Raw genomic sequence first — 12,213 nt, forward strand, 5'->3', positions numbered from 1 at the left:
CAGGTCATTTCAGCCCTTTCTCTTAACCTGCCTCTCCCTCTCTCTCGCTCTCTCTTTCTCTTTCAATATCCTGACAAGTGGTCTGCTCTCAGCTCGCCGTGACCAGAGAACACTCCTCTCTCTTGTTTTTTCGGAACATCCACTTTCATATTTTCAATAACTGCAGAATCCTATTTTTGTTTCCTAATGGAGCCCCTCTCCTTTTTTCCCCCATCTCTAAATTCCATTTCACAGAACTGGCCCGCCGTCTTTACGTTCGCTGCCATAACAAGATCAGCTAGGCTTTTGGGTTTTTTTGGTTTTTGGGGTTTTTTTTCGAGTCTCATCAACACCTCGGGTAATCCGGTCAAAAATATCTGCACTGCTGACACATAATCAGTTATGCTAAACATAACTCAATCACAGCGTGATTATTAAAGAGCACACAGCAAACACTTACAGCATCACTCCCACCAGCCTTAATGGCCTCGCTGCAGCCCTGGCCGCGGCGGCTGCTGGGAATCACGAGAAAAGGCCTGGCTTTGCTTAATTCAGAGCTATTGATTTGGTAATTATTTCATAAGCTGATATGTCCAAATACTCACAGGCACCGAAAAGCCCATATCACAGGCGACCAGGCAGCCCGGGGTGTGTTGCTGTCAGGTTTGCCAGTGTGAGCGGACAGAGGCAGTGGGTTCTGCTTAAGACAGAGTATTGGACAAACACAAACAAACGAGGCAGCGGCCACTGTGACTCAGTGCTCTAATGAACCAGCGTATTGACTTGCTGGCTTTCTCTTTCTCTCTGCCTGCATGTCTTTCTCTTCTTCGCACACACTCTGCCTCGCTCGCGCTCTCTCCCTCTGTCTGCTATGTTTGTATGGATCCCAGCTGCCACTCGGAATACCAATTACTGTAGGTCCAAGATGGGGGGAAGAGTGAATGAGAGAGAGAAAGAGGGACTGTATGAAAAGGAGAGAGAGGGAGAGAAAAATGAAGTAAGGAAAGAAAGAGGAGAAGCCATGCAGAGGGAAAATAGCGTGCACGCTGGCAGGTGATGCAGGACGCTCGTCCCCCCCCCCCTTCCACTTGGTCACCAGGAGAAACACCCTGGTGTTGTAGCTGATGGCGAGGAGAAAAAAAAGGGAGGGGGGTCCTCATTCCTGATGCAGTGGCACCTCACGAGGAGGGAAAATCAAAAAACATCTTCATGTGAGACACTTACATCCCTGATGCTCCCTGACACTCCTGCAGCTGACACACAAGGAAGGGAAATCAAAGGGGACCTTTCTGTGGTCTACCACAAATAGGTGCAGCTCCTGCACACGGAGGAAGGGAGGGGTGTCACATTCCCCCCGCGAATTCCTGGGACAAAGCTAGGGTGCTGCATCTCCCATTACCAGATATTTGTATTAGATAAAGGGATTTAGACCAAGGGGAGCTGTTGGGTCCAGTGACACTCCTTCGCGCGCTCCCTTTTCTCGTCTCTTTTCCAACTGCCGCAACAATTCTCATGACAACCATAATGAGCATGCTCACATTCAGCACGATACCACTAATTTGAGAAATTTCCAGCACAAAGACATAATTAGACAAACTAATTAGACGAAGACTTCGCTGCACAGAGATCCTCCACAGTTCAACTCATCCGCCTACCTGCCGATGACTAAAATAGGAAGCAGCCGTCAAGCCCATCCATGCTTATTCCCCTCAGTTAGTGCAGTGAGATGTTTGTGAGATGGCGCACAAGGGAAAATAACATGATCTCTCCCAAGGGCTGCAGACGCTCCTCAGCAGCAGCAGCACAGCAATGCCTTTGTTGTGGCTTTAGTGTCAAATAGGACTAACAGGTCTTACCCAGCCACAGATTGTCTTCCTATTTATATCTGAGGCAGCAACACTGTCTATATGCTGTGAAAGAAGCTGCGCAGTCCTACACCTATATGCCACTGTGCAAGACATATTAATAAATCACAGTGAGCCACTCACATGTGCCACGAACGCTTAAAAATACACAGTGCTCCGCTTGAGGTGTTCATAGTGAGCTATAGGTGAAGTGGTGGGTTTTCTAATGAAGAATATGACAAGAGTACTTAGAGAGAGTTGGAGAGGCGAGGGAGGTAGAAAGGTAATTGATTTTAAAAGTGATGGGAAAACCCACAGGTCTCAGGAGGGAGCAGAAAACCATCTCAACGGATCCAGAAGCCCCAGCTGCCTCCAAGAATAATGGAATTAATTCTTAGTCTCACTTAAATACATTTTATAATGGGAACTTAAATTAACATTTGGTAAGGCCCCCAGAGATGGAGTCAAAGTGTAAATTGTTACCATTTTTTTTTTCTTTTCTCTCAACAATGGAGCCCTTGTCCTCTGAATACGCTTTCCTTGTAGGCACTCGGTAAATAACTGTGCTCGCCCGTTATCGTTTTGTGCAGCACGCGATGAAAAAAAAACATAACTAATTTTATTACTACATGACCGATTCATGCATATACAACAGAAAAACAAACAAACTTCCGTGCCCACATAGAAGTCAGGGGCCAAGACTAAGCATGTGCACATGTGCGCATGCGTGCATGTACACATTCATATTTTGAATGCTTGGCACACTGTCACTGCATTCACCGTGGAGTCTGAATAGTGGTGGGTTGATTTGTAAGAGCACAAGAGAGAAACACAGACAGTGTGTTACACTGTTTGTTACTCCTAATCTTCAGTCGGGTAGGTAAGTCCAGGTAGACTCACGGTACACTGGTCTTAAGAGTCAGCACAGAGGGCTTCTGAAAGAACGGGCAGCCCCTAAAAAGCAATATTTATATATCTACACACACACATATACAGCTCTGTGCCTCTATAACTAGATGACATTATATTGACTACAGTTCAGTTGCTGGAGACTTACTTTAACCTTAATCATAACTGCAAACCCCCTATCCTTAAAACAACTCTTCACCTTAAAGTACTGGACCTGCCTTGTCCCCATAAGGAAGACAAGTCCCCATTATATGACGGTGTAAACTGATCTAGGTCCCCACAACATGAGTAATACCCACCCACTCACACACTCATACACACGCACACACGAACGCTGAGCACGTAGCACATACAGTACAGCATGCACAATGCACACGAAGACACCGCATCTCCAGAGGCCTCATCACTCGAGCCAAAACACCGCAGCAGCATACATCTTTGATAGCGGCTTTTAAACCTATTAGATCATATGGCTATAAAGTATGCATACAGACTGTACACCGGCTCTCCCGTGACAAAGAGTTTCTCTCAGTGGACTTACCCACATAAATAAACCATAAGCAAATCCCAAATATTGCACACAAAAGGCAAAAAGGAAAAAACGTGCACTCATGCAAGTGCATATACACACTCACGCCTCAAAGGGAGATCTCAAAGGAGCAGGTAATACACAAAGTTATTTGAATATAAAAGGGAGATACCTGGTCTTGTGATGTTCCCGAAGTATTTAGCCGAAAGTGACAGAAACAGAACGACGACAGGAGCAACAAAAATGTGTTTTCACTGGAAGTAATAACAGCGATGAGGGCCAAGCATGTCCTTGACATCACTGGTAGCATCTTATTAAATGTAATTTTTCCACTTCACTTCCCCACTAGTGACTACATTTACATCTGTAGCCCCCCCCCCCCCTTCTCAAAAACTGTATTCTTGTATCACACAATAATGACTGTTCCTTCCACTGACTTGTAAAAAACAAAGCAATCCTCGTACATTGTGAGTTTAATTTTGCCTTAAACAAGCCGCAACCACCGATTTTTTTTGTTGTTATTTACAGACTCCCCCTTTTGTGCCACTAACGCGCCAATTTACCCTTAAATTATTAAAAGAAAAGCAGCAGATCCGCTCAATTAAGACGACTATCTCGAAGCAGGATTTTTCTTTCTTTTCTTTTAATAATTTCTGCTTAAAAATGTCTTAAACAGATATCAAATTAGTTGCAGATTATTTTCCTAACAATCAAGAAAATGATTGATTGACTCACTAATTACTTGAGCCCTAGTCCAAAGCCACCAAACAGCAACTTTAATTAAATTACACGCTCTACAATGAGCGAAAGAACAATTTTAATCAGTGTATATGATATAAAAAGAAAAGACAGAGTAAACAGCACAGGCATTCGGTGCCCGCCTTCTGGCTGGTTCTGGTGCTTGTTGCGATGGACAAATTTCAGTGATTATTCATACAAAAGCACAACCAATCATAATGAGAATACAAAATGCAAAGAGATGCATAAACGGAACAAATAAATGCGGCACTTTATTCAAAATCGCAGCTAAATACCTACATCGGAAAACCTGGATATTATTCATTGAAATGCAGCAATGCTGAATTTGAACCAATATTACAAAGAATCTCTGAGGCTTTGTGTGACTAAATGATGAATTAGCCCTTTTATCAGCAGCGGCTACACTGAGGTGCATATTTGACTCCTCGTGGAGAGCATTTTACTGGCTCAACTGTGATATATGCGGGTCGTATTCTGTCAGTGTTGCTGAGTGATGACTTGGGGAAATGGGTTAGAAGAGCACCGAGAGATAGTGAGTTGAAAAATGTCTATTTGCGCATGACAGAGCTTCGGTACGTCACCCAGTGCTGCTGTCAGGGGTGAGCCCAGAATAAATGTGAAGCTGACATCCTGGCCCTTCAAGTATCTTTACGCTACAATTAGCTGCTTGTTTATGACAGCAGAGACTGGGTCACTGTCATGATGGAAAATATACAGTAAGTGTGAGTGTGCGAGAGACAAAAGGAGTCCCGAAGCAGAAGAAAACCCAGAACCAGGAGACTGAGAAATCTTACTGGGCCTTGCTAGAGCTAAAGCACACACACACTGAGAAACAGGCGAGTATACACACAGCTGTTCATCCTAGAAGTCAAAGTACACACTTCATACACTCTCCTGCGATGCATCTGAAATGAGAAGTCCTAATTATTATTTCCATTGTGTCCCACTCCTGTGACAAGGACCACTAGCTGTGAATGATTATAATTATTACCCGTAGTAGAATAGCAGTCATGCTGTTGTATCATCAGCAACATCATCCAACAGATCAGGGTCAGATCCAACTTGAAATTCATGTATGCAACGCAATTCACATCCTCTGTGTTAAGATATTCAAAAACATTTCTCATTTGACTTCTGCTCAGAAGCAGTATGCATGGATTATGTTTTGCCTCTGGCGCGCTATGGTAAATGAAAAGTAAAGCGCCATCCGTCAGCTGACTGCATCTGACAGAAAGACCGTTGCATCTGCTCCACAGACCTCCTTTTTTTTTTCTCGCTTCTTCCCATCATGCTCGCCTGCATCAACCACAACTTATGATTAAAAATAGCCATTTGATTCAATTACCTCTAATGTTTGATTAGGGCACAAATGCCGCAGTCTCCACAAACAGCAGCACAATTAAACTGAAGTGAATTACAGCAGATCTTTGAGCGAACGCTGGCCACGCCATCAATTTTAAATACTCGACTTGGGGAGCGAAAAAAAGAGAAAGAAAAAGAAGAAGATGAAGATTTACAGCAAAATATGGCCTGTCTCTTATTTGTACATAAATTCACAACATCGTTTAGAGTAGCAAACAAGTCTGTCTTGAATGGCTGGTAATTATGTACAGCAGCAAATAAAGCGTGGTTTTCTTTTCTGAGGCACTGGTGGCTTGTTAAGTGGTGAACAGACAAAACAGCATTTAGAAAATGAAAGGTGGAGGGAAACATCCAGGGCACAGCGAGCTTCTCTCCCATTAGAAACAACACTGTCTGTCTCGCAACCGTTTGTTTGTTCCAACTGGCTGTACTGGAAAGACGTGCCCCGAACCCCCACCACCAACACTAACTACGTCTTTCTTGTTGTTTCTGTCCCCTCTCCCTCCGTCTGTCCATCCAGCCCTTCCTCTAATCTTCCCACCATGTCCGTCCCCCATCTCCTATGCAGCTCCTCTGTTTTGTTTTGGGTTGTTTTTTTGCATCCTACCTAATGTTTTGGTCCCTTTTTTTCACCTTATTAGTCCTTCTTTTTTCAACCCGCCCACATCCACTCCTTTTTCAACCACCAAATCAAAAATAAGGCTAACAAATGTGGCCTATTATCCAGTATTCGGGACACTGACAGTACGTGTCCATGAATGTAGAGCTCCAAACGGCTCAAACATGAGGAATCTAGTTTAAAAAAAAAAAACATGTTTGAATTAGACCAGGGGCACTGCAGACAAGAGGAATCTATTACTGTTATTATATAACAAAAAACTGAGCTGCTATTGCCACTGTGTGCACCATTATAAAGGAAACAATGCATAGGAGCACATTGTGTGAAACCAATTAAAATCCAACCCTGTCATATACCTTCCTCTCTTTCCAGTCACGTTGTGAATATGCCATTTTTACACCATTCATAACGGCGCACCTGTGTCCACTGCGTTAGATCTCCGCCTCTTTCAGTATCCTTCTCAAATTTGCCAGCATCGCATCTCACTATCTGTTTCAAGAATCCCACGAGCTGAAAATACAAGGGGGCCCGGGAGAGTGTGTGAGCAGAACAGGGGAAATTTCACATTATCTATCTATCTGCAATATAAGAGTGTGATGTGGAAGCAGGAAATGAGCTATGAACGTCAAGCCTGCATGCTCATGGTCCCAGTGGCCACCAGCCTACATATTGAGATCAAGTAGGCAATGTGGAAAGTGGTTTAATAGACCCCAGTTTAATTGGACTTTTATTTGTTAATGGCTGAAATCCTGATGCATTACTTTAATTATCTTGGCAGAACTAATTCATGAACACGTAGGAAAAGAAAAAAATGTGGCCGGACTTGGCATTTAAATAGCATCCAAACGCTCCCTCCCTCCTTCGCTCTCTCTTTCTTTTTAAAGCTCCTATCCTCAAAGTACTCTGCTTTTGCTTTCCATGGGATTCTCTCTGATACGACTTGTAAGGCATGTGATGCTTTAAACCCTCAGTGTGCTTTAACCAGCCAGCTGTCATGAATGAGTCCACAGAAAGAGGAGAGGCGAGCACTGAGGCCATTTTTCTCATCTTTTTTAAAAGCTCTGGGGCCCACCCAGATCCTATACGTGAGCATGGCTGTGTTTGCTCTGCCCTCCGAGTGCAGAGTAGGTTTGGCTGCTGCCATGGAAGTGAAAGAGGAGGGGAGGGGTGGGCTCACTTCTACACTTACTAAGCCCACTCACACATGAACTGCTCCGTCAATGCTGAAGAGCAGCCAATGAAAAGGTGAGTTCCTTAATGTCTTTCTGATTGCGTTGTTTCTAATTCATTACATGACGGCACTGTAACAGTTTTCGCCTCACACTGACACTTGAGTTCTTTAAAACGGGGCGTTCTTTAAAGCAGTTTAGCACAGTTTGACTTTCAGCTACAGGGGAAAATGTTTCCCTCTCTCAGCCAGTGCATGTGTACAGTATTTGTGCATTTCATGGTGTGTTTGTGTGCGTGCTGCAGATTGCATTGGAGTATGTTTACGTCTGTGCGCACGCAAGTAGTATGCGAAAACAAATGTGCGTGTCTTCCCTGGAACGGCTCCTGTCTGGGTGGGGGGGAGCGGAGCAGGCGGTGAAAGAGCTCAGCAGCGCCTCAGTCCCTCAGGACAGACTGCAGCTCTCTCCTCGCGGCCATGAAAAGCAATCAGAGCTCAGCTTTCTCCCCTGGACTTACCTCTGCCTTTAATTACAGAACTCAGCAGCAGCAGCAGCACAGAGAAAGACTGCCTCCGCTGGGCCACAGCCAGCCCGTCACAACCCCAGCACAGGGCTGCGGTCGAGACAGCAGGCCTCAGCACACAGTGGCCTGGCATAAGCACAGTGTGCTTAAACATGCAGTCGGCCCCGGTGAGCTCAGCGTGCTTCTGCACAGACCGAGACTCGGCTAAGGTGCTTCTATACTGAAAACCACAGCGCTCCAAGCATAAAACACAGCAGGGCTCCATACGAGCTAGGAATGGCCTTTCTGTATGCCTAATGAGATGTTCTCACCTGTGCTCTAGCAGGATAATGCAACATAAGCGACTGGGGAATTACGGAAAAATAATCAATAACACAAATAAATGTTTGCAGCTCGGTACACACATACGCACACTGTCAACCAGAAGCATGACCCTGAGATATGAAGAATGCGAGCACTTGTAGGGAAAAGGATTACTAATGAGGAGCCATTCATTGTGTGTAATTGAGATTCTTTCCCATTCAAGAGACATGAGAGTAGAGGCCCAACACGTGCCTTTAGGCTGAGCAGAGGAGAAGCCACGGTGCACACATGGACAGGGGAAGATAAGAGACTATGTACACAAGCTGCTGGTTTTATTGCTGCAACATAACGCTCGGATAGCATTTTAAACACATTTTCAGAAAACCTGCCAGTGCCGTCCTCGCTGCCGTGGAACCGTGCCACGGTGCTGAAATGTGTCATTGGGCTCAATTTCTCACCCAATTTCAACCGAACGGAAAATGGCACTTTGGTGACAGCAATGAGGCTGACCAGAAGGAGATGTGAGTGGCAAATGCCGTAAAAGACAAATCTCCACGGCGCGCTCGGTGGCACGCCGCCGAACGAAGCCACGGCTGATATGATAGCTATCATCATTTCCGTATCTATGATCCTGAAACAAGGCCCTCTCCCCCTCCACACGTCACATAGCCTCGGGTCCAATGGCACACTGTGCCGTCACACGTGATAATGACACCCACATCAACGTGTCAACTCAATTTGGCCCTCTTATAGGCTCTCTTTGACTCAATCAATGCATGGCCTTCCATCTGGGTTCCACTCCTGTCCTCACATTAGAGGAGTGGGGATGGACAGACATTTTACAAACAGCTCACTAAACCTGCCCCCACTCCCCACCCTTGGACATCTGCAGTTTAACATCACATATTACATATTTTCTTTAAGCTAATAATCCAACAATGTTCTCAGAACGTGCAGCAAAGTCAAAAGCACCCTGTCAAGTAGGCTACAAAGGCTTCAAACACAAATCAAAAACCAAGTCATGCCGGGTCAATAACTGTGAGCTGAACAGATCATTAACTGTGGCGATAAATTTGCCAAGTTTTTCTTCTTCTTCTTCTTCTTCTTTAATTTGAAAATCCCATCTTACAAGGCATTCCAATAAATATCAGGCAGGCACATTTCTAGCTCGTTAAAATTTAATCCAATTAAATCCCTATTTAAAACAAAGTTACACCTCCACAACAACCAAGCACAGAGGCTGTTATCTTGGGCTGCAGCTCATTATTTCTCAGAGCAGCTCTTCTGGCTGACAGTGTGGTAGACTGGGACATCCAGTAAACATCTGTCATGAAGCATCCTTACAGGGGAGCACAGACACAGTAAGCTACTGATCCAGTGACCCGACAGTGCAGGCATTCACACATGCCTTGGTGCACCTGCGTGTGAGCCTCTGCTATCGTCATGTTTAGGCCAATTTTAAGGATTTGTGCTTATAAACCGTTTATGAATCATTTATTCGCCATCACAGTGGAGGGGCCTACAGAGATGATGTGTTATCTCATTAGGTTTCAATAGCTCATTCATGAATCATTCATCAGTTTGGACTATAGATTATTCCCCCTTTATTCATTTCTTATTCATTTTGGGCCAGTGTACTGCTCGGGATGCATTACGTTGCTTCAAAATGACGTCCACAGGCCAGTGTTTGCCTTCAAAACATGCAAACAGTGCAAGGTAACTGGCATCAACGCGAACAACCACACGTGGCATCTGTATTTGGATTGAATTTGTGAGCTTTAAGCGAATAGATCGGAGTTTGTGCTTTAAGTAAGTGGGGGTATTTTTTTTTTCGCAGGGAGAAGGTAATCGATGGAGCAGAGACGAATGAATGTAGGCTACGACAGCTGTCCCAAGGAGGTAGGGCTGCTACTACACCGCATGCATGGTGTGAGTTCCCCCTTTGAATAAAATGTCCGATCAGACCAAATCAAGAAGGCAGGGATATAAATCAGTGTGTGTGTGTGTGTGTATGTGTATAAATCAGGCTGTCCTGTGCATACCAAATAGAGCTCGCTCTCTATTCAAATACACACGGCACGCTGAATAGCAGCATAATAGCGTTTTCTCTGCCTACCTCCAGAGCGTGTGCGCCCAAACTGCGTTTTTTCCCCCGTCGCAATGGGATCCTTCTCAGCTGCCCTGGACAGTATCAGAGATGCGTCTTTCCCCCGAAATACAAACACTTCCCCTGCATGTCCCCCAACCCTCCCTCCCCTGCCGCCACCACCAGCACCACCACCAGCAGCAGCAGCCCGGGCCTCCAGTAATAGCAGGTGGACGCGCCTCTCAATGATGGAGACAGCGCGACTCTCCTCTCCCCCGCCGCTCCATTTTCAATTACGGAAGAATTCGTATTCCAGGAAACGCGCTATAGGGCAGCCAGCATGTCCTAATATCGCCGCTTTTCTCGGGACCAACAGGGGCCGTCGCCTCTCAAACTCCCGATTCGTGGCGCCCCCTCGCCTGTTATCTACCTTTTACGAGATGCTTGATGTTGCCATTGTCACGGTGTATTTTTTTTTTTCGCCTTCCTTTTTTTTCTTTTTTTTTTTTTCAGCTGAACCTCTACCCCTCCTTGCGACGCGCAGTCTCGTAGGCGCGCACTTTACTTGCTCCCCCTCCGATTCTTCTTGGTCCGACCTATGAGCGCGCACAGCCAGCCGACGCAGGGCCACGCACTGCTTTGACGGACGCGCTGAGCAAATCAGGTATAGCCCACTCCAAATAGGACTGTATCATAACAGGGCAACTGCAATGACATGAATAATGAATAGGCTACTCATGTTTGCTGTGCTGTGTGATAGGCCCACTCACAATGCGTACCGGACTGGAAGCGATATTTGGGGAGACTTGAGCGTCTCTCCCTCTCTCTCTCTCTCTCTGTCTCGCTCTCTCAGTATGAATTTGATTAGCAAACTCAATAAACCATTACTTTAAAAAAAAAAAAACGTGTTTTGCATGTACATGATTATTTTTGTGTTATTAATGTCTATTCAAGAGGAGACAATGTTTTTGGAGTATTTTTATGGATTTAAGTACATATGTTAGAGTAATTTTGTCATCGGGTGGACAGGTGGATGTAAAACGAAAAAAATCCTATATGTGTGTGTGTGTGTGTGTGTGTGTATAAGGTATAATCATTAGGCTAGATGTCACTGTCCAATTTTCAGCTTATGTTCACAAATAAATGTTTTATTTAATTATTTCCCTGAATACTGATCGATTGTCACACTGAAAACATAAAATGTTATTTTAAAAAGTGGCAACAACCTGATTTCATTTTTCAGAGGCCAAAGTGCATCCTTCACATGTGACAGGGTAGACAGGCATCATTAACTAACCACATTTGTAAGTGGCACTGATTTGGGAGTGGTTTTCTGCGTGTCTTACACAGTTGCTGTGAGCCAGTAGACCACGGTATTTGATTGCATTTCTACTGTAGTCTACTTATGTTCCACACTGTCACTTTTTTTCTTTTGGTAAGGGGGCTGTTTAGTGCATGTGTGTTACACCGTCCAGGCTTAGATTATTATTAGAAATCAACACTTCCATAATAGATATTTCTTTTGAGGGTCTGTGAGCTGCACAGTTAAGATCCACCTGAACACTTGTTCACATTTTGTCACTCCTCTGTGTTTCTTTGTGCAGGCCAGGGCGTACAACATGCTTCAGGCTGAAGGCGGGTGATTGCACAGGGTGGAAGATGTAGGACGATGACTGCCAAACCCTATGCAAGTTGTCAGCGTGCTAAATAGGTTAGGTGACCCACAGTACTGCCGACTCTAGTCTTGGACTTTGGGTTCTGACAGTTTTACAAGTGGGGCAAAGGACTCACCCTTCCCTGCTTTAACTTTATATACAGTTTTATACTGCAGACAGATCTGTTGAATCTTTGATTGTAGTGTTTGCCTAATAAAATAGAATAAAATTCTCCCTGGAGGTGGTCTTTTTGCACATAGCAGTGACTGTCGGTCGTATCTAGAATCTGTGTGTTTCACATCCGCCTCTCTAAAATTAGAGTTTGCTATTGCTAATGACAAAGACTTCCATCAGATGTGCACAACAAGGAAAGGCAGCAAAAAGCAAATGTTCAACATTTTTGCACAACGGACTGAAACATGAAGTGTCAGCTGTCAGTTTGTAAAACAGTTAGTCATTAAATTAATTGGTTGGTA

General features: G+C 44.7%; 1 protein-coding gene and 1 long non-coding RNA gene across 5 annotated transcripts in view; one reads left to right on the top strand and one right to left on the bottom strand.

Moving 5' to 3' along the window:
- The window catches only part of nexmifb (neurite extension and migration factor b), a 50,985-nt gene extending 40,752 nt beyond the window's left edge, over positions 1-10,233 (bottom strand). For both annotated transcript variants that reach the window (XM_084943729.1, XM_084943720.1), the window contains exon 1: positions 10,113-10,233. The gene's annotated coding sequence lies outside the window, so the exon portion shown is untranslated. The remainder of the gene's footprint in view (positions 1-10,112) is intronic.
- On the top strand, positions 6,927-11,970 carry LOC146392224 (uncharacterized). Of its 3 annotated transcripts, none has more exons than XR_014801645.1 (4): positions 6,927-7,246; positions 7,706-7,902; positions 9,834-9,895; positions 11,687-11,970. It is a non-coding gene; the product is annotated as an uncharacterized LOC146392224 (long non-coding RNA). The 3 variants fall into 3 exon arrangements; XR_014801644.1 differs by having other exon boundaries at positions 7,706-7,860; XR_014801646.1 differs by lacking the exons at positions 6,927-7,246; positions 7,706-7,902 and adding an exon at positions 7,920-9,712.
- The last annotated feature ends 243 nt before the right edge of the window (positions 11,971-12,213 follow it).

This window comes from Perissodus microlepis, chromosome 2 (assembly GCF_051167445.1).
Source record: "Perissodus microlepis isolate ML-2025 ecotype Zambia chromosome 2, ASM5116744v1, whole genome shotgun sequence".
NCBI classification, from domain to species: domain Eukaryota; kingdom Metazoa; phylum Chordata; class Actinopteri; order Cichliformes; family Cichlidae; genus Perissodus; species Perissodus microlepis.